Raw genomic sequence first — 21,029 nt, forward strand, 5'->3', positions numbered from 1 at the left:
AGCCACCGTCACTTGTGTTTGGCAGAGACTCAAGGGCAGGCAGGGCAGGGGGAGAGCTTCATAGAGGAGAGAAGGGAAGGCTCCACCTGGGCCCTGACTGGAGGCTATTGGCCTGCGGAAGCTGGGGGCGGGACAACTAGGAGAGGGGCTCCTATGTGATTGGTTGGGGGGCATGTTTGGCTTTCTCTGATTGGCCCCAAGTTGGAAGTGAGGATGAAAATTAGGGAAGCTGGGCTTCCCTGGTGGCGCAGTGGTTGAGAGTGTGCCTGCCGATGCAGGGGACACGGGTTCGTGCCCTGGCCCGGGAAGATGCCACATGCCGCGGAGCAGCTGGGCCCGTGAGCCATGGCCTCTGAGCCTGCACGTCCGGAGCCTGTGCTCCGCAACGGGAGAGGCCACAACAGTGAGAGGCCCGCGTACCGCAAAAAAAAAAAAAACAATTAGGGAAGCTGGCAGTTATTAAGCAAGTCCTGGCCATTTTGGGACAGTTGCTAGAAGGGTTATTGTTTAGCTTCCTGGACTGGTTACTAGAGATAATGGTCTGACCTTCTACAAGTCTGACTTACATAGCTGGCTGGCTTCCTGGGCTGTACATAAATGTCCTAACAGACCTCTCCCCCATGGTGCCCTCCATTTACACGCCCGGCTCTAAAATAACTTTTTTTCTTAATCCATATTTCTTCAGTCCTCATCTTCTCCTTCCAAAGCTCCATCTCCAAGTGTGAGGTCTTGGTGGACATTTGCAAAAAGCAAACAGATTAAGGTGTGAGTGTGCCTGCAGAGCCTTCCCAGGTGATTCTGTGTATCTAAAGAGAAGGTGCTGATTAAAGCTGATTCAGCTCCAACCGCTGAGAGTCCGGGGGTGGAACTCAGGGAAGGATTCCTGGCAATAAAGGAGGGGAGTATCTTGGGGCAGGTAATCGTGTCCCGTACAGTGGGAGGGCCTCTGATTTCGCTGTGTGAAAGGGAGTGAGAGGACAGCCACAGCCAAGGGCAGGATAAGTGAGCAAGGGATTTGGTGCCACCTGGGGTGATGCAATTCATAGGAATTTCACCATCCACCTGGCCTCTCGGGTTGGAGATGGAATCAAAGCACGTGGGCCAACAGCAGCCGTCTCAGGACACTTCCGAAATCCCGTTCCTGTAGATTTAGGCTCAATATTTTGATGCTCACAGAGCATGTTCTGCCCACAATTCAAAGCCCACAAGTACAAACATCAGCGGCTAAAAATCTGGGAGAGAAGCCACAGAGCGCTGGGCCTGGACCGCCTTCGTCAGGTCAATAAGAGGATTTGTGTCTCTCTGCTTGTCCCTGACATGAAATTCATTCCTGGTGCTGTACAAAGTGGGAATAGAATTAAAAACAAAATCCGCTCCTAACCCTGAAAACCTCTCCACAATGGTAGCAGAGAAAGAAAGCAGTTTTACTATCTATCAAGCATTAAACAAGAATGTGATGAGTATTGCAGACAACCTGCTAATGAGATTGCAGACAGGAAGCGTCTCACTCTTAGGTGGCTAACTGGGTACATCGATTACATTTGTGGGTTTCACAGTGCAGAGTCAGGTGACAATTCCGGCCCACCTCCTCCCGGGAAACTGGGAGCCAGGGCCTTATCTTCCCTGATATTACATTGCAAAGGGACGGCTCCAGGTCCTCGAGGAAATGACCCTGAGTCTTAAGGGTGGCAAGTGGCTTCTCTGGCCATTAAAAAGATTTACATACATTTGAAAGGACAGAGAAAAATTCTGAAAGAAAAGGGAGAGGTTGGGGAAGGCTCCCCCCCCCTCCTTTCAACCAGAGGAATTAAGCCTCTTATTCTTAATTTATATTTGCCCTTACCAAAGCCACAAATGTCAGACGGATACTCTACGCTATCACTTATATATGGAATCTAAAAAATAAAACAGACGAATGTATACAACAGAACAGAAACAGACACATACAGAGAACAAACCAGTGGTTAACAGCGGGGGGTGAGGTGGGCAAGACCGGCAAGGCGGATTGAGAGACACAAACCATCGTGTATAAAATAGATCATCAACAAGGATATATTGTACAGCACCGGGACATACAGCCATTATTTCGTAGTAACTTGAAATGGAGTATAATCTATAAAAATATTGAATCACTTATGTTGTATACCTGACACTAATATAATACAAATCAAATATACCTCGATTTTAAAGACCCCACACCTGGTTCAGGAGTCAGGGACTCCTGGTTTAGAGGCACCAGCCTGGGGAGGATGGCAGGCAGAAAAACCAGCGGGCGTGGGCGCAGTTTCCCCTTTCGGATGAGCTCCTCTCTCCCGCCCGCCCCCTGCAGGCCAAAGCGAGGGCAGCGGGCTCCACGTTCCCGGCGAAACAAACCCTCTGGGCAAAGGGGGGATTTATGAGCGCTTCTGCCCCCCTTCCTTCTCCCCAGACAGCCTTTAACCCACTCCCCGCCCCCGCCCTCCGCCATTCGCACGTTTTTATCTCCGATCCCCACTCACAAGATAAGGTTTCCATAATGGAAAATGAGAGCAAAAAACGAGCGTCAGGTGATGAGTCAGAGCCATTCAACAGCAACTTAAGAAGCCCTACTCTGAAGGCTGCCGCTTGAGCTGCAGCGGGAAGCAAAAGAGAACCGGAGCTGCCAGAACATCACAGGCGTTGCGCGCCCACGTTTTCTTTCCTTCTCTTTGCAACCTACCCGCTCTGGAAATGCGGCCCCGCCTCCCTCCTGCTTCCAGGGCTCTGGTGGAGTGAGCTTCCTGCTTTTCGAAAACGTCCCCCAGGAGCCCCAGGTGGGTTTCTAGCAAAGCTATCAGAGGTCAAAAAAGATCTCCAGGAAATCATAAGGTCGGACCCTCTGCCTTTAGCTAGGTCATGGCCAGAAGTCCCCAGGCAGGTAATGTGCTGGTCTTATCTTAAATAAAATGTGGCCACTGCTGCCAGGGACTGGACATCCATTCATTGCTTCACTCATTCATTCCTTCCACAAAAATGAGTTGATGGCCAGCTTTGTGCGGGGCACTGCTCTGACGGTGTGGACACAGGACAGATTCTGCCTGTGCGTGGTATGTTCCTACAGAGAGAACAGGTATGTAGAGCTGTGGGGTCAGAGCCATCCATCCCCCTAAGAGGCTTAAGTGAGCCCCCGGCAGTCACCAGGCATGTGGTCTAATCCTGTTTACCGCACCTTCCTGGAAAAATATTTGGTAGAGAGTCCAGGAAACCTTTCTCGAAAAATACCCAATAGCAGATAAGGCTGCAAGGGTGCTTAGCTCTGGCTTTTGGCCAAGATCTGATTCAGCTGTGCAATCAGGCGCACCTTTGGAAGGTCAAAGAGCCAACTTCTTTGTCTTTTCAGGCATCCTGACCTCAGGCACCTAGGTTACCATTAACTCTAATCAGCGCGATGATGCCAGTAATTCAAGGACTAAGGTTCACATTTATTGTTATCCCTGAATACTTATTCTCCAATATGAGTAAATATCAGTAACTGAGCAGGACCCCATAGGCCCTTCCTGGGACAGACCCCTCCCCCATATCCCCTGTTTCAGCCCCTCTCTGAAGTACCCAGATAATAATAGTATCTGATGCCTATTTTCTGAGTTGTTTTACAGGTGCTAAAACCACCACAGATGGAAGAGTTAACTACTTGATGACCATGAGCACGTAGCCCCCAGGCCTAGGGCTCCTAAGGATGGATAATGTAACCCCCTGTGGCTCCGCCCTTTTACCTCACCATCAACCAATCACAGAACAGTGCACAAACTGAAATTCCCCTCCCTCACCATCCCTTTAAAAAGGCTTCCTTGAAACCCACTGGGGAGTCTGGGTGTTTGAGCATGCGCTGCCCTGGACTCCTTGCTTGGCGCTCTGCAATAAACGCCGCCTTTTCCTTCACCGCAACCTGCCCTCAGCAGATCGTTTTTACTGCGTGAGGGCAAGCGGATCCAAGTTTGGTTTGGCAACATATCGATGTGTAATAAAGCATCATGCTTAAAGCACAGCCTAGGTCTTAGTTTGCAGGATTGTTTCAGTGAACTTGCATCATTCCCATTGATCAATCTTTAAGTTCAGGCCTTAAAGAATAGATAAATCTTTACCTTTGTCGCTTGCCACTGGAGAGGAAGGGAAGCTTAATAACTTGGTGACGACATTACCAGCATCAGTACCTTGCCCTGCAAGGCTAAGCCAGAGAAGTCTTGCTCTCCCAACGAGTTCCGTTGAAAGCGAGTGACTAATATCGGAAAAATGTAGTTTCGTGGCCACAAGAGAAATCGTTTCAACACTGAAATGTCAAATTTAAAAATTAACTTCTAAAATTTTTAATATAACATTGTAAGAATCATTAGTTTTTGATGATATTTCAGATTTTTTTTTGTAACCCATGAGTTTTAGTCTTTGATATTTGGCTTCAACGTCAACCAGGTATTGATTTTAACACTCAGTCACTCCCATTCAGCCAAAATAAACATTCAATGCACCCGTAGTCACTGAGGACACCGTCAAACTGAGTCTGCACAGTTCTAAATGGCTGGTCCTTGGGGAAGTCGGGGGTCGGGGTGGGGCAGGGGGAGGGGTGAGTAAAGGACAATGAAGGCAAAGGTCAAAGGGTAACCAAAACAGCTGAAGGAGTGGTGACCTCAAGAGCTTGTGACAATGCTGGTCTAGCAACTCACCCTACCCTGACGCCCCTTACCCTTCTGCTTCGAGACCAGTGCCCTGTTTGGTATGAGCATTTTAGCACCTGGACACTCATCTTGTCCCCACTTCCACTCTGAGTTCTTTTGTCCAGAGGTCCTACACGACTGGGACCCTGCCCTGTCTCCTACGTCTTGAAGGTCCCCAACGCTGGCCCTTGAAACCCTGAGCTTGGGGCTGCGCCCCTCCTGCCCATTGTCAGGTTTTCCGACAAGAATGTCCCTCCACTGCACACCCCTTCCTGGGCTGAGTCCCAACCTTCTAGGATGGGCTGGTTCTGCTCCTGACTTCGCATGAGCTGAAATCCCGTAATGATGGCAGAGCTGCCATATTGTAAAGGATGAAAATGGGGCTTGATCAGAGCTTTAAGACAAAATAAATTGCAATTCAAGAAATCTTTAAAATAAACAGGTAAAGGAAGAAAATCATATCATAGGTACAGGCATTTAAAAAAATAGTTCTTGTACCAAGCCACGTAATACCTGGCTTTGAATTTATACCCATTGTATCAGTTATGGGGAGGGAGGACCCCATGAGGACTCGTAGCAGATAACTGGGGGAGGGCAAGTGGAAAGCTTAGTGCTGCAACACCTTACTTCATCTTGATTACATGGCTAGAATAGTGGTATGAAGGCTCAAAAATTTTTGCCATGTAATTAAACGAATTGGAAATCCTTCTGTCTGTCTTTTCAAGGCAGGCTTATTAATATTTGATTTAAACATTTACAATGCTTATGTTTTCTTTCTTAAATTTAAACTCTTTATCCTGAAAAAAATCTCAGACATCAGAAAAGTCATAAGAATAGTATAATGAACTCCGTATACCCTTTACCTGAATTCACCAATTTTAGCCATTTTTACACATTTTCTTTTTTGCTTTCCTGCTCTCTCTCCCTCTCCCTGCTCCTTCTCTCTTAAGAAGAGAGACATTCTCTTAACTAATTACAGTACCATTAGTCAGTCAGGAGATTTTATAACAATGCCATCCTATTATCTAACCAATTTTCCATTAATATCCTTTATAGAATTTTTTTTTTTTTGATCCAGGATCTAGTCCAGGATCACACTTTTTTTTTTTTTTTTTAGTCTTACCGGGTCTTAGTTGTGGCTCGCAGGCTCTTTAGTTGTGGCATGCGAACTCTTAGTTGTGGCATACATGTAGGATCTAGTTCCCTGACCAGGGATCGAAGCCAGGCCCCCTGCATTGGGAACGCGGAGTCTTAACCACTGCACCACCAGGGAAGCCCCCTCCGTTTTAGCTGTGATTGTTTCCCCGTGATTGCAATCAGCTTTCCTCCCGATTAGAATCGGGTTGTTTGTGGCAGGATTGCCACATTGCTGCTATCGGATCCTTCTCAGGGCCTTGCCTCAGGGGCATGTGATGCTGGTTCTTCCCTTTATTGGTGGCCCCTCAGTTAAAGAACTGCCCTCCAGCTCCCTCCACTGCAAAGTTCCCTTTTTTTTCCTTTGCAATGAATAATTTAATTGTGGGAATATATCATTGTATTAAGGTTCTCCAGAGAAACAAAACCAATAGGATGTGTGCGTGGAGGCAGAATTCCCACTTCCTCTGGGAGCCCCAGGCTTTCTCTCTACTGGTTGCATGAGGCCCGCCCACATTGTGGAGGATAATCTGTTTTACTCAGAGACTACAGATTTCGATGTTGACTTAGACTGGTGTTTCACCAGATGTCTGGCACAGCCAAGCTGACACATAGAATTAACCATTGCATTCCCCAAACCTTCATCTAGTGGTTTTAGCACCATTGATATTTCTAGCTTTAATCAATCATTATTATGATGGTTCAAAATGGCAATGTTCTAACTCTATCATTCCTTCTATATTTATTGGCCTTTAAAAAATTAGAAAATTGCAAATAAAGCTAAGTTTCCCAGTAGTATGGTGTATATATATATTACTTTGATGTGCACCATTCCACATAGTTTTAGGTATTTAATTTTTTAGGTATTTAAATATCTTCTTCATTTGGAACTGATTCTGAGTACATTGTGACATATGGAGCCAACTTAATTTTCCCCCAGATAACTACTCTATTTTCCTAACATCATTTGTTGAAAAGTCCACGTTTTTTCCCAGTGATTTGGTATGACACCTTTATCAAATTCTAAATTCCCATATATTTGGGTCTATTTTGATCTTTATGTCCCATTCTATTTGTCTTTTCATGACCCATATTACCTGTTTTAATTATAGAGATTGTATAATACCATATCTGTTGGGACACAGTTGTCTTTGGTCTCTTGCATTTTTGCACATCTTTTGAGCTGAAGATGCCTTTGTTCTGGGCTATCTTTCAAGGATATGTGTGTAGCAAACAGCCTTGGAAGATAGAGGCAGTGTCTCTTGGAAGCAAAGGGCAGGCATGGTCCTGCCCATGATGATGTGGGCTTCCTGAACTCAGGGTCTCTTCCCCTTAATGAAACCCACCTGGCCCTCTTCATGTCGCCTCCGGGAAAGGCTTGGGGAAGCCACACAGGAAAACGTTGATGATGCCGACACTTTGGATTTACTGGGGGATCTCATGTCTTCTACAAGCCTCACACAACCGTGGTAGGGCAGCTTGCTGGCTTGCAAGAAGGGTAAAATCTCCCACTCTCACCCAGTTCTTGACATTATCCTGCAGGGCAGTCCTTTCTCAATGGTCTTTTTGTTTAGAGTTTTCCTGGTATTCTTACATGTCTATCTGTTCATGTCAACTTTAGAATTAGTTAATCTAGTTCCCAAAGTTAATCAATCAAACAAAAACTTGTATTTTTACATGGAATCTTAATTTCACAAAGCCACTTAGGGAGAATCTATGACTTCATTGTTAAGGCTTCTTTTTTCTATTCTCATGATCCATCTTGTAATTCACACCTAATCAATTTATTCTTGAACTACAGCTCTTCTTAAAATCAAATCTTGGATTTTGTCTTACACAAGAGGGGAGAAAACCCCTGTTAAATCACAGGATGAAAAGTATCGTAGTCAAAACATGGCCTGTGGGGCTTCCCTGGTGGCGCAGTGGTTAAGAATCCGCCTGCCAATGCAGGGGACACGGGTTGGAGCCCTGGCCCGGGAAGATCCCACATGCTGTGGAGCAACTAAGCCCGTGTGCCACAACTACTGAGCCTGTGCTCTAGAGCCCATGAGACACAGTACTGAAGCCCGTGCGCCTAGAGCCCATGCTCCTCAACAAGAGAAGCCACTGCAATGAGAAGCCCGCGCACCACAACGAAGAGAAGCCCCTGCTTGCCGCAACTAGGGAAAGCCCATACGCAGCAACAAAGACCCAACGCAGTCAAAAATAAATAAATAAAATAAAAAAACAAACAAACAAAAAAACATGGCCTGTCACTGAACAGGGCCTGGGCCCCATCTGTAAAATGGGTAATAGCAGAGCCCACTCCACGGGGCTGTCGTGAAAAGTAAATGAATTCATGCATGTGGATCAGGCTCAATAAGGGCTCAATAGATGGCAGCTAGTGCTATTATAATTATTTCTTTTTTTGTAACAGTGATCTTTCATCTCATTTGGCCAAAAAAATCCCAGTTCTAGCCATTTTAATATGTGCAAATCTGTTGGTGAGGAAGCTCAAGATAACTTTTACAAAATGGAAATGATTTATTGGACACCTCTCCAACATGGCTACATTAATTTGACTACATTGGTTATGATCATCTATAAATAAAATCCTCTCCCTCAAATGTATTTTTTCACTGAAAAACATGTTACATATCTCATGGAGGCCACTACTTCATCATTTTTACAATTTAATGAGAATGAAAGACTTGTGCTTATGCAGAAAGGGATAGTAATGGATGGTTTTGTTCTATATCAGAACTATTATAATTCTGAATCTTCTGCCCTTGGAAATGTTTGGTTCACAGATTAATGTTGAGTTCAGCTGTTGTATAAAATACCTCTGTAGGGCTTCCCTGGTGGTGCAGTGGTTGAGAGTCTGCCTGCTGATGCAGGGGACATGGGTTTGTGCCCCGGTCCAGGAAGATCCCACATGCCCCCGAACGGCTGGGCCCGTGAGCCATGGCCGCTGAGCCTGCGCGTCCGGAGCCTGTGCTCCGCAATGGGAGAGGCCACGGCAGTGAGAGGCCCGTGTACCGCAAAAAATAAATAAATAAATAAATAAATAAATAAATAAATAATAAAATAAAATAAAATACCTCTGTAAAAACCGGCCATTGAGGCAGTTCAGAATTAAACAGAAAAAAATTTCATTTGTTTTTTATTTTCTGGAGATGTATAACCCAAATAGCTTTATACTTCCTTAACGACAAATTGATGCAAAATATGACAACCTTAATGCAAAACTTTGTAAAAAGTTCAATTTTGAAATAAAATAAAAACACAAACAAAAAATCCCACAACTGAGAGAGGGCGCAGCAGGCTTCAGAGTTTTTAACTGGAATTTGGTTATTTGCTTTATTCCAAGGTATAATTTTCAATTCTCATTATTTCATTTGGCTATTAAAAATCCTAATTTTTATGCCATAATAAAGAGTCTGAGTGATTTCCATGATAATGTGCTATGCTTTTTTTTTTTTTTTAAAGCCTAAATCTGAAATGTGACAGGAGTCCTGAGTTGTTAGGAACAGGTCCCTGGGCACAGTAACCTTTTTCAGAGGCAGGAACAAAACTGAGGCAAGGCCCGTGTGGGCCATCTGGAGCAGCCAGCTGGGATTTGAGGTGTGGCCTCCCAGCCCCAAACCATGCCCCTTGCCCCAAGACCCATTCCAGCTGGGGAACCAAGAAGCTAGTTCACATCAGCTGGTTAGGCATCCAGCCTATTAACAGTTTCTCTCAGAAGGTTCTAGCTAAAACCACATTCCCCAATTTTTTCCCAGGAATATTTTCCAGGGGCCCCTCCAGGTCCATTCTCTGCCCACCTCCACTCTGCTCTCTGCCCTGGGAGGCCGTCTACGTGAACTGCCCACCGGACTTCCTTGCACGGGCTTCTGATTGGGTTCAGCCAGTGGGAGGCGGGAGGAGAGGGAAGTCAGGGTATCTCTCCTCCCAGGCTGCCTTGGGTTGGCTGCATCCCTCCTTCCAGGACCATCACCCTCTCCCACGGCTGAGCTGCCTTCTCTGGGTTCCAGTACCTGCTCCCTCCCTTTGCCTCTGTCTCGAACTAGTAAGGTTTTTACCAGATCCAGGTGCTTAATCATCGTGTTGGTCCCACCAGCCTCACCCACAATCTTTCTTGCTTATGGTTTCTACAGACTCTTCTCACTTCCCCACTTCGAGAGTACCATCTGTTTTCTGTTGGGGGCCCGTATGAGTTTTAGGGCTGCCATAACAAACTACCACAAACTGGGTGGCTTCAAAGAGCAGAACTTCATTCCCTTACAGTTCTAGAGTCCAGGAGTCCAAAATCAAAGTGCCAGCTGTCAGCAGGGCCACGTTCCCTCCGAAGGCTCCAGGGAAGACTCTGTTCTAGGTATTTCTCCTAGCTTCCGGTGTTGCCAGCAAGCTCGGGCATCCTTGGCTTGTGGCTGCATCACTCCAGTCTCTGCCTTCCTCATGACACGGCACTCTCCGCTCTGTGTCTCTGTGTCTCTATAGCTCTTGTCTTCCTGTAAAGACACTGGTCATATTGGATTAAGGGCCGCCCCTACCCTAACTTGTTGACATCTACAAAGACCCTATTTCCAAATAAGGTCACATTCACAGGAAACAGGGGTTAGGACTTCAACGTATCATTTTGGGGGGATACAGTTCAGCCCACAACAGGGCCTGACCGATGTAGTGCCCCAAGGGGGCTTTTCTCTCCCTCCAAATTCTCATGCCCCCAAATCTCCTCCACTGGTCCTTCCTCCCCAGCCTTCTTCAAGTTGCTCTCCTACTTGACTTCCCAATCACCTCAAATGATGTCCCCTTGAAAACTCTTCTTTCTTTCCTGGTCCCATGGCCACCACCCTAGTTTTAAGGCATTCACCTCTTTTGCCCTGTCCTGGTCTCCTGACAACCTCCCCACTGCCCAGACCTGAGTTGGCTGTGCACGTGCTCTGCTAACAGTGATGAACCAGACGTGGGTCGCATGCTATGCACATACACCCAGTTGTGAGTTGAAAGTCTCTTCTCTCTCACGTGTGTACTGAAATTGACCATGACTAAGGAAGCACTGCTACCGGCATAGCCCTCCTATAACCACGAGGGGAAAATGAAATGAGAATGACGTGGATGGAGAAAAACTGAAAGAAAATAGAGCCTGAAAGTATGGAGTCACTGATGACATCGTAGAGCAGCTGGATCAACCAACCCTGCAGCCTGTCCTATCTTTGGACTTTCAATCATGTAGCCAAAAAATGTCCACGTTACCTACATCTGTGTGGCTTGCGGTTTCTGTTACTTGCAGCCAAAGGCAAGTACACCACTAGGGGTTTTCCCTAAGTCTAAGCAGATGGAAAAAAAATTTAAAACAAATCAGAAACCAACTTCCCTGGATGCCAGGTGGCCAGATCAGAATTTGAGGCTGCCTGGTTCTTAATGTCAAGATGTCAGAGGGGATAAATAACTTCTACTCTCCCTGGGTCCTTGGATTTTCAGCCCCACCAAGTCTGTCCTGAGTGGATGCTGCAAACCGGCTTATAGCTTGAACGGAAGGAGAGTGGGAGTGAGATAACCTCTGCAGAACCTGGAAGACTGCTTTGGGTTTGGGAAGAACAGGTCAGCAAACTAGACCTGGGGAGAAGGTAGCTTTTCCAGGCATCTTGAATAAGTTGTTGGGAAGAGTAGAGACAGAAAGTCTGTTCAATCAGAAGAAGGCTGCAATCGTACACCCGGGTCACGGCGGTGGCGGACTTCTGGATGGAGATGCGCAGTGAATAGAAATATTTCCACCTACTCCCTCCTTAAACTCAGTACATGACAGTAAGGACAGTGAAATATATTTTTTTAAATGTATCAACTCACAAGAACTGGAGAGAAGACAACAATATTGACAATTTTGGAAGCTGAAAAGCAGATAGAAGAGTGGTGAGTGATTGAGCCAATTCAGAGAGCTGGACTCAAAGTTTTATAGTAAGGAAGCTATAAAATAACTCAAATTGCACACACACCCATGCACACACTCACACCCATCTCAGGAATCAGCAGCATCAGTACCTTAGGAAGCAGGTGTGAAGGTGGGGCAACACATGGAATCTGATTGTTAAGCTCCCCCATCCCGTTCCTGCACAGCGGGCTACATCTCCCGCCCCACGACCTCCCTGGTGGTTTAGTCTCTGGAGAGGGTAAAACCAAGCATCAAGGGCTTGGGGACAGCTGGCACACACAGGACGTAAATGAAGTTTTACACACTGAATGCTAAGTTCCTCCTCCCCCTCCCCCCCATTCAGAGCTCAGGACAGTCGTGCTTTCACCCTCTGGTCTGGATCAGCTAAAAAAAAAATCTAAAAATGCCACCTTCTGGGTTTCTGCAATAAAATGGCTTATCCATATTTCCTTAGAGTGAAGACCATGGGTCTGTGCACAGAACTTCCCAGCAGCTTTTCAGACCCCTCCTCTTAAACATGAGCAGACAGCCAAGAATCATAAGACATTTGGGGAAAAACAACTTGGAGGGAACAGAGACTAAACAGGGGAAGAATGCTTAAAATACCCATGGGCATAGTCTAAAAGGAGAGAAGACACCGTCATCATGAAATACAAGCTGGATACCATCAAAAATAACAATTCAGATAATTAAAAAGACTCTTTGGATTAAAGCTGGTAGGAATTAAGAAAAATAAATCAGGGAATTTGGAAAATAAGTTGAGGATTTCTCAAAAGTAAAACAAAAAGAAAAAAATGTAGGAGAGAAAGGATAAGAAAATTAGAGTCTCAAGAAGGAATAACATCTAAATAATAGGAGTTCTAGAAGGGAGCAGGGGAAATGGAGGGGAGAGGATTAAAATAAAATTCATGACAATGGCCCAAAATCCAAGGACATGAGTTTCCAGATGAAAAGGGCCCACTGAGCAGCCAGCATAATGGATAAAAATGGATCCACACCAACATACTTCACCACGAAATTTCAAATTACTAGAAGCCAAGAGATGATTCTACAAGCTTCTAGGGAGAAAAACGTTTTCATACAAAAGATCAATAACCAGAACGCCTTGGGCTTTTCAATAGCAACATTGAAAGCTCAAAGTCAGTGGAGGGATGCTTTCAAAGCTCCCAAGGAAAATGGCTTCCAGCTGGAATTCTACACCCAGCTAAGTGTCGATCAAATGGGAAAGTAGAATAAAAATGTTTTCAGACATTCAAGACCCTAGAAAAAATTTACCTCCCATGTTTCACTTCTCAGCAAGCTACTACAGAAAAGTGCCCCACCGGAAAAAAAAAAGAAGAAGAAAAAAGGAAAGAATCAAGAAAAAAGATGACATGGGATACAGAAGGTAACAGGAGGTGACAAAGCAGAGAGGTGAAGGGGACCCCAGGATGCTTTTAAAAGGCTCTTTCTGGCTTCCAGATTGGAGTCCTTCAGAAGGCTCTAGAAGAAACCTTTTTAAGATGATGAAATCAATAGAACATTTAGTGTATTTGATCATACTGAGAGGATATTTCAACTAAACCAAGGAAGATTTGGAGGCTGAATTAGTAAAAATATATAGAAGAGTAAGCAAGTTTTTAAAAGAGTAAGTAACTCCAGGGAAACCAAAGTACAGTATCTGCAGAGAAGGAAAAGCTAACCTTAGTACCCTACGTAGCTTATGTGAAAACAGCACTTACGTGAGCATAACAATGTGACAGTGAATATCAACCTAACTAAAGTCACTATAAAGCTGTACTGGATGGATGGGGAACACCCTCCCCCCGATGCAAGTGTGCATTTGCAGCTGAGGTGAATGGCGGGGGGGGTGTGAGGAAGAGCTACATTCTCATTGTCTACAGTAGGAAGTTAATATATAAAGTTGAGAACTGAGAAACCAACAAGTAGTTATATAAGCATGCCATTTGGAGATAAACCATCAGATTGTTTGCAACAGTTCAAAGCGGTGCCTCTAAGGAGTGGGAATTGGCCAGAGGAGGGAAAATGGCAGACTGCTATTTCTCAAAACAAGTCTTGTAGAGATCTTTGCCTTTCTAGACTTTGCATGTACTGATTTGATTTTTAAGAGACTAATTTAAAAAATATACTACATTAATACAGAGTATTCAAGATGGATTGGGTTTGAACAATTATTTTGACTTAGGTGGGTTTGGGTAGATTTCATGCAATCAAATCTCTAGTGAGATGCGTACTGGGTGCCTTACCTCTACCTTGTAAAAATAAACTTGAGGTAGCAGGTGACCAGCCACTCCGCACACAATCTTGCCAAGCTATTGATTAAGGGAAGCATAATCTGAAAGCTTCACACCAGCACTCACTGGAGAAGAACAAAGGAAGGGTTACTGCAGTGTTGTTTCCTATCTCTGCTGCCAAAACCACATTGTTTAGGGTCTACCATTCTTTGATTTATTTTTAAATTGCAGTCAGAAATTTCAAAGACCAGTCAAAAGGCTTCACATGCACTTAATCACTGCTAAATGCCACACCTAACTGATATTTGATTTTTATCCTTCAAGCTGAAGGTGGGAAACGTCAGTTTCAACATCTATGTCTATGGCTTCTTGGCCCCAGGGTGGATTTTGCTGCCCAGTGATTGGAGGAGTGGGGTCAGGAAGGAGGATGGTCCAAAAGAGAGGCTGGCAGGGTTCCGTAGAACTCCTGGAAAGAGTTCCAGCAAATGGAGGCAAAGTTCCAAACTGCTGGTAATCTTCTCAGGGCAGAGATGGGGACCCCAACTCAGGCCAGGAAGGAATCCCATCCTACTTAATTTTACAACAAAATGGGACCCAAGCAGGGCACTTGTTTGTAATATTCAAAGTTCCTCTGTGTGGAGGTGCTGATATGTCGAAGGCAAGGCACAGAGGCCTTGGCTGGCACATCTTGCTTGAGAAAATGATCTAAAAATTATACATGCTTCTGCCAGGCATTCCAGGCACCACTGGGGATGTTCTTAAGAAACTCCCAACACATTTTTTTCTCAAATCAAAGTCAACACATGTTTGCTCAATTAAATGAGCATTCTCATTTCCACAGAGGCCTTCAGCAGGGCACATGCAGATGTGAATAGAACAAGAGAACAAAGGACCCAGAGGAAGGGAGAGGATGTGAGAGGAGTTTTGCTGTTTCCGGAGACGTGACCACCAGCATCTCATTATGCTTGTTCTGGACAACAGCACCGAGGAAATCCAAACCTTGCCTTCGATAGTTTACATCTAAACATACCTGACAAATTTATAGAAACAGAGACATGCCTGTATTTTACCTGTATCACCCTATTTCTTATGCTGGTCATCATAGCTTCTAATGACTCATGATGCTTTAGGAATTTCATTTTCCCCAGGAAAGATTCACTGGTGTTGATGGGAGATAGGGGTTCCAACTTTAAAAGTTCATAGTTTTTAATAGCTGTGCTCAGTGACCCATGTCATGCTTCCATGCACTTACTGGATCCAAAGTTGTTCCCGAAAGGCACACATTATCGCTAATCACAGCGTTTGCGCCGTGCTTTGACAGTTTCTATTGTGCTCTCACACGGTATCGAATGCTGTGGCTTCAACCTTGGTTGCTAATAATCCCTGGCGCGTTTAGAAAAAAAACAGATGCCCAGGCTGCAACCCCAGAGTTCTGATTCTGGGTCTAGGGAGGCCCAGGCACTGGGATTAGAGCCTCTCAGATGATTCTGAGAGGCAGCCCACACTGAGAACCACTGTCTGACAGCTTCTCAACATGCATAGGAAAGAACCCAAAGTCTTATCATGGCCCCCAAGGCCCTACACGATCAATCCGGGTCACCTCTCCCTTGCCCCTTGCTCACCACATTCCAGACATGGGAGCCCCTTTGCTGTTCTTAGACACACAAACCATATTCCCATCTCAGGCATCCGCCCTTGTTAGGACCCCTTCCAGAATGTTCTTCCCCATCTCGCTCCCTTACTCCATGCATGTCTCTGCTCATATGTCACCTCTTCAGAGAGGCCCTCCTGGGCCACTCCTTCTAAAATACCAGCCTTCACCCCTTACTCTGTTTATTTTTTGTTTCATAGCACTTATCAACACCTGACACTATTATATATTTATTAGCTTACGTGGCCTGTATCAGTGCCTGGAAACCTCGAGAAGCTTAATAAATATTTATTGCGCAATTAAATGAGTGGATGAGGATGTGTATTAGATAATGCAAACTCTGGCTTGTAGGAAGTGCTTGATAAATGTGTTTCTTTCCCAATTCACACAAAGCCTGTTGCTTCTACCTGCTGCCTGGTGTCATCCCAAGGAACAGCGACCCCTGCTGGAATTTATACCTGAGTCCCAGATAGAATAGAGTCCACTAATCCAGTCCCAAGAATGGAACTTCCAGAAAAAAATACGCAGTGTATGATGAGGCCTTCTGATGTGCATTCATGAAAAATTCCGAATAAGGTAATTATGACATTTACAAAAACCTTTTGTTGGTATGTTGTGGCAAGTTTTCCCAAGGATGTTCTCTTCTGCCATCTTGTGGCCACACTGGGAACTTCCAGGGGAGCAGTTTGCGATGCCCTTGCTTATTAGTCAAAAGGAAAGTTGGGGGCTGGGCTTGCCCAGGGCCATTGGGCAAAACACCTGTGGTCATTTAACCAGGCCCTGGTGCTACCCAGGTTCTCGGGCTTCTGTTTTTTAGAAACAGGAAGCAACCGAGGTGACTGCCTCGATTGGTGGCTTCTGCTGGGGAACAGCAGAGAGAAGCAATCGAGGGCCATTCCCTGCCCAAACTTGGTCCTCCCATTCTGACACATCCCTACATAAACTCTTCACAGCTAGACCCTGGCGATCTGGTCTGGGTACTCAATAAATGCTTGCCAACTCCACAAGGGTAGGCTTTATCTATTTTGTACCCCTAGTGTATTAAACTGCATTGAGGGCTTCCTTGGTGGCGCAGTGGTTAAAAATCTGCCTGCCAATGCAGGGGACATGGGTTCGAGCCCCGGTCCGGGAAGATCCCATATGCCGTGGAGTAACTAAGCCCGTGCGCCACAACTACTGAGCCCACATGCCACAACTACTGAAGCCCACGCGCCTAGAGTCCATGCTCCACAACAAGAGAAGCCACCACAATGAGAAGCCCGTGCACCGCAACAAGGAGTAGCCCCTGCTCGCCGCAACTAGAGAAAGCCCGCGCACAGCAACGAAGACCCAATGCAGCCAAAAATAAAATAAATTTATAAAAAATAAAATAAACTGCATTGAGCACAGAGCAGGTGCTTACTAAATAATTGTTGTTAAAGGAATGAAATAATAATTGTGTTTACAGAGCACTTACTACTTACCATGCACTGTAGGAAGCCCAAGCATTGCACATACATCGTCTCCTAAATTAGGCTGACCAACTCGTCCCAGTTTGCCCAGGACTGTCCTGGGAACTCCCTCAGTCCCTGACAAACAGGGACGGTTGGACCCTGTATTAGCCAGTTTGGGCTGCCTTAACAAAATGCCACAGACTCGGTGGCTTAAACAACAGGAATTACTTTTCTTACAGTTCTGGAGGCTGGAGGTCCAAGATCAAGATGCTATCAGGGTTGGTTTCTGGTGAGGCCTCTCTTCCTGGCTTGCAGACAGCTGCCTGGGGGTGGAGGGGTGGGGGAGGGAAAGAGGGGACAGCAGTGGGGAGAGGGAGAGAGAGCTCTCACTTCTTCTAAGGGCACTAATTCCATCATGAGGGCTCCCTCCTTCCCGCCTGGGCTGCCTGCTGCAGGGCCTTAATACTTATTGGACACATGTGGGTTGTGACTGTTAGTAGCTGAGTGGGATATATTAAGAATTCTTTGCAGGTTTGTAGCCAAACCAAGGATCCAAGTAAGACTGATCACTCATTGAAGGTTAGTCTTACTAAGACTGAAATCCATTGAACAGCATGGGGCAGCTGAGAATGTCATTTCTGCCCAAAGGTACAGTTTCAGGAGGGGCTCTCGGCACCTTTTGCTGGTAATTGCAGAGCTGGGAAGCCTTACACAGTGAGTTCTGTGAAAGACGGCCTGCACCTCCCTCCTCTTACCTGTGGTGATGGGGGCAGAGACTGCTTTAGGAGCCACGTATGAAATGGAAACTGTTAAGGGAAGCACTTTCTTCATTCAGCACTCAGGGCAGGACTCCCACACAGCAAAAGCTCTTAGGGCCCCTCACTGGCCTCTGGGACCTGCCACCTTAAGAAATGCAAGGCTCTCGGGAATTCCCTGGCGGTCCAGTGGTTAGGGCTCTGCACTCTCACTGCCAAGGCCCAGGGTTCGATTCCTAGTCAGGGAACTAAAATCCCACAGGCCATGCGGTGTGGCCAAAAAATATTTTTTAAATGAAAAGAAAAAAAAACAACTGGAAAATATTTAAAAAAAGAAAAACAAAAAACAAAACCATGCAAGGGTCTCTGTTTCAAGGGCACCAAAATATCAACCTTACAGATCCAGCTCCTGTTCCTTATGAGTCTTTAAACAAATCTATGGAGCCTCCAAGTCTCATTAGAACAAGCCAGACATTCCAGTAAATAAAAACCCTGGAGGCTCTGAGTGGTCAGAGGTCAGCAGGATTTGGGGAGGGGGGACAGACGCTCTGTGGTCAGGCTGCAGGGGCTGGAGGTGGGCTGTGTCCCCACGGACACACCTCGGAGCCCCAGGTGGCCCAGGCTCTCTCCTGTTTATCGCTTTTGATCAGGTGTGAGCTGGAGGCCGCAGACACTCAGGGCTTCTCCAGGAAGCCTGAAAGGCCTCCGACATCACAGGATGGAGGTGAGTGGAAGGGGAACTGCTGGAGGCCTCTGGGAGGAGTGGGGAGTGGGGAGTTAGTTTTTACTGAGGATGAAGTTTCAGTTTTGCAAGATGATAAAAGCTGTGCAGCGGGCCGGTGGTGACGGCTGCAAAGCAGAGTGGATGCTCTTAATGCCTCTGGACCCTGTAGACTTCAAAATGGTTCGCGGTGAACTTTGCCACATATGTTTTACCATAGTGAGAAAGGAAACAAGACAGCCTGCCCGCTCTCTGTGGCCCTTGCTGTGACTTGCTGGCCATTCCTCCTTTGTAGCCCACACATACCCCTGCCTCCCAAGCCGGCTGCCCCTCACGTGAGACCCTGGCCCCCGCATGGCGAGCTTCAGAGCTGATCACCATGACCTCGGAGGCGCCAACGCCAGGACTCCCACGCTGGCCATGGGGGCGTGCAAAACCCAGATCCATGGGGAGGGGGTTCCAGTGTCTCCAGAACGTCACAAGGTCTTTACAGGAGGTCCTGGATCCCTCTCAGATGGTAACTGTGTCTAATCTATTCTGTTTCACCCTTTGAAAGCAGGATTTACCAGCCTCTCCTCCCTACACATGGCCCCTCTTGCCCCTCTAGGCCAGCCCTGGGGTGTCCACTTGGATTTCGGGTGGATCATGTTTCTCTGAGGCCCCCCAGTGCTCCCCTTTGCCCTTCTCCCTGGTACACCGCTCCTGCCATCACATGTCTGCATTTGACTACGTGAAAGAAGACAGTACGGCCTGGTGATTAGGAGAGAGGTACTTCTCCCTGCTCAGACATGCTTGGGTTCACATCCTGGCTTGGCTAACTGTTGGGTATATGGCCGTGGGCAAGTTACTTAAGCTGGTTATTCCTCAGTTTTCTCATCTCTAAAATGGGGGTAATAACACCTTCTTTAGTATCGTTATAAGGATTAAATTCAGTTAATCCATACTGTCCAGTAACTATTGGCAGTGAGAGGCACGCTGGTGTAGTGGCTGGTAGCCTGGGCTCTCGAGCCAGATGGCAGATGTGACCTTGGACAGATTACTTGGTTTCTCTGTGCATGTTTTCTGCTCTGTGGAATGGGACTAATAACAGGAATCTAAATTATAGGGCTGTTGCAAGGACCACATGCTTGTAAGCGTGACACAGTAAAGTGCTTCACATGCTGTCTGCCCATATTCAGTGTCCAATAAGTGTTAACTACTTTTATTTGTCATAAAACAAATGAAGTTGCAGGACTTCCCTGGTGGCAGAGTGGTTAAGAATCCACCTGCTAATGCAGGAACACGGGTTCAAGCCCTGGCCCAGGAAGATCCCACATGCCGCGGAGCAACGAAGCCCTTGCACCACAACTACTGAGCCCATGTGCTGCAACTACTGAAGCCCGTGCACCTAGAGCCCATGTTCCGCAACAAGAGAAGCCACCGCAATGAGAAGCCCGCGCACTGCAACGAGGAGAAGAGTACCCCCACTCGCCGCAACTAGAGAAAGCCTGTGTGCAGCAACGAAGACCCAACACAGCCAAAAATAAATAAATAAATTTATAAAAATAAAAAATGAAGCTGCAAAATAAGTCCAGAATGCATGACAAAAATCTATGGCTAAAATGGTCAACAAAAATTAAACTGGAAGGTGCATTTAATAAAGTAACTTTATAAAGTCTAAAATAGACTGCAAAATAAATATGTTAGTACCCTGAAAGAAATAAAGAACACCCACAAAATGAAAAAAAAATTATGGAGACATGTGGAAACAAAACAAGAATAGGCCAATAAGATTCATGTGGACATTATAACCACTGTTCAAAATATTCTCCATCAAAAAGTCTAAAAACAATAAATGCTGGAGAGGGTGTGGAGAAAAGGGAACCCTCCTACAGTGTTGGTGCAAATGTAAATTGGTGCAGCCACTATGGAGGACAGTATGGAGCTTCCTTAAAAAACTAAAAATACAGCTACTATGTGATCCAGCAATCCCACTCTTGCACATATATCTGGAGAAAACCATAATTCAAAAAGATACATGCACTCCTATGTTCACTGCAGCACTATTTACAAGAGCCAAGACAGAGAAGCAACCTAAATGCCTGTTGACGGAAGAATGGATAAAGAAGATGGTACAATGGAGTATTACTCAGCCATAAAAAGAATGAAATAATGCCATGTGCAGCAACATGGATAGACCTGGAGATGACCATACTAAGTGAAGTAAGTCAGACAAAGAAAGACAAAGATCATATGATATCACTTGTATGTGGAACCTAAAAAAATGATACAAATGAACTTATTTACAAAACAGAAACAGACTCACAGCCATAGAAAACAAACTTATGGTTACCAAAGGGGATGGGGGAGGAGGGATAAATTAGGTGTTTGGGATTAACATACACACTAGTATATATAAAATAGATAATCAACAGGGACTTATCGTACAGCACAGGGAACTCTATTCAGTATTCCGTAATGACCTAAGTGGGAAAAGAACCTGAAAAAGAATAGATATGTGTATATGTATAACTGAATTAATTT

This window comes from Mesoplodon mirus (assembly GCF_964341445.2).
Source record: "Mesoplodon mirus genome assembly, chromosome: 17".
Taxonomy (NCBI): Eukaryota; Metazoa; Chordata; class Mammalia; order Artiodactyla; family Ziphiidae; genus Mesoplodon; species Mesoplodon mirus.